Genomic DNA, 6,397 nt, shown 5'->3' with positions numbered 1-6,397 from the left:
TTTATTTTAAGTGTATTGAAGTCATTAAAATGTGCTCTAAAATGTAAAAAGACCCATTTATCCATAATTAATATAATAATAGCAAATAAACCCTATGGAAAAGACTATTTTGTCTCTAATAACTAGTTAAATGATTTTGTTTAAGAATGGTAAAAATATCATTTTATTATTTCAATCCACATGAACCATGTCTTTGGCTACCATGATCATCTTGATTAATAGTTTTTATTTTATTTTTAATTATTGAGGGAATGTAATTATAAAAAATAATAAAAAATAAATAAAAACACAATTTTTTTTATATTCTATTTGGCTTCCAAATATTATATATCACCAAAGTAGTAATGCATATTAAAAAAAATAGTGTCATATCACTCTATTTTAGTGTCGTCAATATAATTTTTTTAAAAAACTACTTGTCATTTAATTATGAAGTATCAAATCTCTATTATTGTAAATATTATACATAAGAAAAATAAATAAAAGGTTAATTGGAGTAGACATTACTTGTACTTTCCACTTGAATCCTACTTTCCACTTGAATCCTATCTATATCATAGATTTAATCAAAGAGATTGACTAGTAGAAATTTTCATAGTAACTCTCTATTATTATAAATATTATATATAAGGAAAAAATAAATAAAAGATTGATTGGAGTAGATATTACTCATTCTTTCCACTTGAATCCTATCTATATCATAGACTTAATCAAAGAGATTGACTAACAGAATTTTCCTTAGAAACTCGCTATTATTGTAAATATTACATATAAGAAAAAAAATAAATAAATGGTTAATGTTCTTTCCATATGAATCCTATCTATATCATAGACTTAATTAAAGAGACTAACTAGTAGAAATCTCCTTAGTAACTCGTTATTATTGTAAATATTATATATAAGAAAACAATAAATAAAAGGTTGATTGGAGTAGATATTACTCTTTCTTTCCACTTGAATCCTATCTATATCATAGACTTAATCAAAGAGATTGACTAGCAGAATTTTCCTTAGAAACTCGCTATTATTGTAAATATTACATATAAGAAAAAAAATAAATAAAAGGTTAATGTTCTTTCCACTTGAATCTTATGTATATCATAGACTTAATCAAAAAGACTAACTAGTAGAAATTTCCTTAGTAACTCGCTATTATTATAAATCTTATATATAAGAAAAAAAAATAAAAGGTTGATTGAAGTAGACTACTCGTTCTTTCCACTTGAATCCTATCTATATCATAGACTTAATCAATGAGATTGACTAGCAAAATTTTCCTTATAAACTCGCTATTATTGAAAATATTACATATAAGAAAAAAATAAATAAAAGGTTAATGTTCTTTCCACATGAATTCTATCTATATCATAGACTTAATCAAAGAGACTGATTAGCAGAAATTTTCTTAGTAACTCGCTATTATTATAAATATTATATATAAGAAAAAAATAAATAAAAGGTTGATTGGAGTGGACATTACTCGTTCTTTCCACTTGAATCCTATCTATATCATAGACTTAATCAAAGAGATTGACTAACAGAATTTTCCTTAGAAACTCGCTATTATTGTAAATTTTACATATAAGAAAAAAAAATTAAAAGGTTAATGTTCTTTCCACTTGAATCCTATCTATATCATAGATTTAATCAAAGAGACTGATTAGCAAAAATTTCCCTAGTAACTCGTTATTATTGTAAATATTTTATATAAGAAAAAAATAAATAGAAGGTTGATTGGAGTAGGCATTACTCGTTCTTTCCACTTGAATCCTATCTATATCATAGACTTAATCAAAGAGATTGAATAGCAGAATTTTCTTTAGAAACTCGCTATTATTGTAAATATTACATATAAGAAAAAAATAAATAAAAGGTTAATGTTCTTTCCACTTGAATCCTATCTATATCATAGATTTAATCAAAGAGACTGACTAGCAAAAATTTCCTTAGTAACTCGTTATTATTGTAAATATTTTATATAAGAAAAAAATAAATAAAAGGTTGATTGGAGTAGACATTACTCGTTCTTTCCACTTGAATCCTATCTATATCATAGACTTAATCAAATAGATTGACTAACAGAATTTTCCTTAGAAACTCGCTATTATTGTAAATATTACATATAAGAAAAAAATAAATAAAATGTTAATATTCTTTCCACTTGAATCCTATCTATATCATAGACTTAATCAAAGAGACTGACTAGCAGAAATTTCCTTAGTAACTCATTATTATTGTAAATATTATATATAAGAAAAAAATAAATAAAAGGTTGATTGGAGTAGACATTACTCGTTCTTTCCACTTGAATCCTATCTATATCATAGACTTAATCAAAGAGATTGACTAACATAATTTTTCTTAGAAACTCACTATTATTGTAAATATTACATATAAGAAAAAAATAAATAAAAGGTTAATGTTCTTTCCACTTGAATCCTATCTATATCATAGACTTAATCAAAGAGATTGACTAGCAGAATTTTCCTTAGAAACTATCTATTATTGTAAATATTACATATAAAAAAATAAATAAAAGGTTAATTTTCTTTCCACTTGAATCTTATCTATATCATAGACTTAATAAAAAAGGCTGACTAGCAAAAATTTTCTTAGTAACTCGCTATTATTATAAATATTACATATATATATATATAAAATAAATAAAAGGTTGATTGGAGTGGACATTACTCGTTCTTTCCACTTGAATCCTATCTATATTATAGACTTAATCAAAGAGATTGACTAGCAAATTTTCTTTAGAAACTCATTATTATTGTAAATATCACATAAAAAAAAATAAAGGTTTAATGTTTTTTCCACTTGAATCCTATATGTATAATAAACTTAATCAAAGAGATTGACTAATAGAAATTTTCTTAGTAACTCATTTTTATTGTAAATATATATAAAAGGTTGATTGAGTAGACTACTTGTTCTTTTCACTTGAACTCTATTTATATCATAGATTTAATTAAAATTAGCACAAATTTTCTTGGCAACTCGCTAAAATATATCACCTTGAGGTGTAGCTTGAATACATAGTTCGGATATTTATAAAGTTAGCTAACCAGGACAGAAAGAAATCAAGAAATCGACTTTGGCAACTTTCCCTTTTGCAAATCTTCTGCTGGCTCTCTCTTGCCTGTGGACACGTTTGCTGGTTCCGGTCCTCATCCAAAATGGTCGACACACAGCCACAAGGCTGATCTTAGCCAAGTTAATTCAAGGGTCGCTGTTTTGTCTCCCTATCCTTATCAGCCTTCCCCCTGCACTCATGATCTCTCATTGTGTAAATGCAATAAACATCGATGGCTTCACCAAGAAAACGACTGATAAAAGAAGCTCTAAAATCATGGCATCTAATAAACAAGCTCCTGTCGATTCGGCCAAATATATATCATGATTGCACAAACGACATACTTTTAAGGGTCTATTTATTTCAAAAGTGTTTATAAAAAAAATTAAAATTTCTTATTTTTTTATTTTAAATTAATATTTATTTGGTGTTTTCAGATCATTTTGATGTGCTAATATTTGACATCATTTTTTTAAAATGAAACAACATGGTTTGTTCAAAACGACGCTTTGACAGACCCACGTTACTTGGGTCTGTTGGTGCCAAACCCAAATTTCTTAATATGACATCCCTTGCTTAACCCAATTAACATGGCTTTGGTGCCCCTGTTAGACCCATGACGTTCCAGATCCAAGGTGCTAGGATCTGACAATCATGCCTGACCCGAGCATCTATGGTATGGTTGCTTTGCCAGACCCGAGCGTCTATGGTATGACAGACGTGCATAACCCCAATGCCAGGTGTTTGGCAACCATGCCATGTGCCTGAGGTTTGACAGCCATGTTTATTTTTCTTGAAAAGGCAAAAGAAGTCGCCAACCCAAATGTTAAAATTTTATGCCTTGAATGGCAAATCAATATTTATTTTGCACCAAAAAAAACCCGAACGAAACCATTTTTTCAATGCCAAATGTATTTCATAGAAAAGACAATCCCGTAACTGCTTACTTAGTAAGTTTTTTTGGCAAAGATAATTATATCATTACATTGCTCCAATCCATAATGATTTATATTTTTATGAATAGTAAAATGATAAACAACGAAACAATTCTATTATATAATGATGTGAGTCATAGTAAAAACACAATTTCTTTTGTGTTTTTAGTTAATAAATACACTCTCTCTAATTCGTCGCTCTGAAATTCTATCTTTGCAGCCTCTTTTATCTACAAAGAATTTTGATGAAAAGAATGAGGTACCGTGGAAAATCACACAATAATTTGGAACAATACATCCCCTTTTGTGTTTATTTGTCAAGCTATGGTTGAAAATACCATTTTAGTATAAAATATATAAAAAGAAATCTTCTGGCCAAATACCGTTGGTGGGTGAACGAAAGTTGTCGATCCTGTGATTTATTGCTTTACATGGCCAAGTTGGGATATAATGGCATTTTTACCCTATTAGGATTGTGATATATTCAGAACACGACAACACCCTATTTGTTATTACGGCAGTAATTATATTTTAAAATATATTAAAATAATTTTTTTATATTTTTAAATTTTTCTTAATGCATATTCAAACTATACAAAAAATATTATAAAAACTTTTAAGTAAAAAAATAATTAAATTAAAAACATGACAAATAACATTTTACCGTAACATATACCAAAAACACATTCTAAAACATCAACTATCAATTTGATAAATAATCAATCTTGTACTCGAATTATCATGTGTTTGGTTGATTTGATTATTAGTATTCACCAAAAATCTCTTTTAAAAATTTGAAATATAGTATTTTTAACTGAAATTCTTCATAGATGCCAATGGAAATTTAATTCACTTTTGCAAATAGTTTTAAAATTTTTTTGAAGTAAAAATGTAGGTTTTTTTCTTAAGAATACAAATTCAATAAATTATATATATATATATATATATATATATATATATATATATATATAAAATTTTGGTGTTTTTTTTATCATACAAGTTTGGTTTGTTTATTTTGAAGATATATCTCTCACATTGATCTAGTATATTTAGAAAAATTTAATAAAATTAATCTTCTAAGTATTGCCTTGAGCAACCAAATCTCCTTAACCATCTGATCAACTTTTTATAATTATAAATTTAATATCCTTAGATTAGCTTTCACATAAGAAAACTTAGCCATTTTGTGTTTGGATTTTAAAAATCAACGCATCTAAATTCTAGATAAATCTATCAAGTATAGAATTTAAGATCAGAACAAAGAGATAATGTAAGTGGATTTCATAAAAAGGATGGCCCCTCCATGTATAAAACTTGTTGTTTTCGTTTTTGGTTGTGTGCATATTTCCTTATGATTGCAAACATTAACTTAGACTAATTAACATAATATATATATGGGTTATTTGAGAGTTTGGTAATGATTATATTTTAAAATGTTTTTTGCTCGAAAATATATTAAAATAATACTTTTAAAATTATTTTTGATATCAGCACATCAAAATAATCTGAAAAAATATATAAAAAAACTTAATTTTAAACAAAAAAATATTTTTTTAAATTTTTAAAAAATATAATTTTTTTACGCATATTATAGTTTGGTAATGATTATAGTTTAAAGTATTTTTTGCTCGAAAATAGATTAAAATAAAATATTTTTTAAAAATTATTTTTGATATTAGCACATTAAAATAATCTGAAAATATTTTAAAAAAATTAATTTCAAGCAATTTTTCTTTTAAATTTTTTTAAAATACAATTTAATTTATTTTTCCAAACACTGTGCCGGAAAGAACCTAATACTTTCACAAGGAGGAAAGAAGGGTCAAGAAAATATTAAAAAAAAAACTAAAACCTCTTGAGAAAGTATAATAGTTGCAGATCTATAGTTATTGTTCACTTAAATAATATAATAATGTTTTATCCTTCCATCTAAAAATTCAAAATTAACTTTTAAAATTGAAATTTTTTTACATAGCTAATTTATTATTATTAAATAAAACATAAATAAATAAATATTTTTTATTTTAATTATACAGTAAAAGGATCTAAATATCATTACAAGTAAAAACACTAAATTTGATATCAAACGATATTTTTATATTTTTACAATTTATTTGATTTTGGCTATTAGGCATCTTTTGTGTTGTTTCATTTAATTATAATATTGTTTTTATTTTTTATGTATCAATTTTTTTAATTAATTTTACTTTTCAATTAAATATAATCTCAACTTGATTATTACAATTACAAAGTTTGTTATTACGTTGGCTGAACATTATTTTTTTAAAAAAATAATAATTCAGCCGACCAAGCGCAGTGGTGACTAGTTTGCCTTTTATTAATAATTCACACTTTCCATTTCCATGTCAATGTCAAACGATGG

Source organism: Populus nigra, chromosome 12 (assembly GCF_951802175.1).
Source record: "Populus nigra chromosome 12, ddPopNigr1.1, whole genome shotgun sequence".
NCBI classification, from domain to species: domain Eukaryota; kingdom Viridiplantae; phylum Streptophyta; class Magnoliopsida; order Malpighiales; family Salicaceae; genus Populus; species Populus nigra.
Note: the sequence above shows the minus strand (reverse complement) of the source record.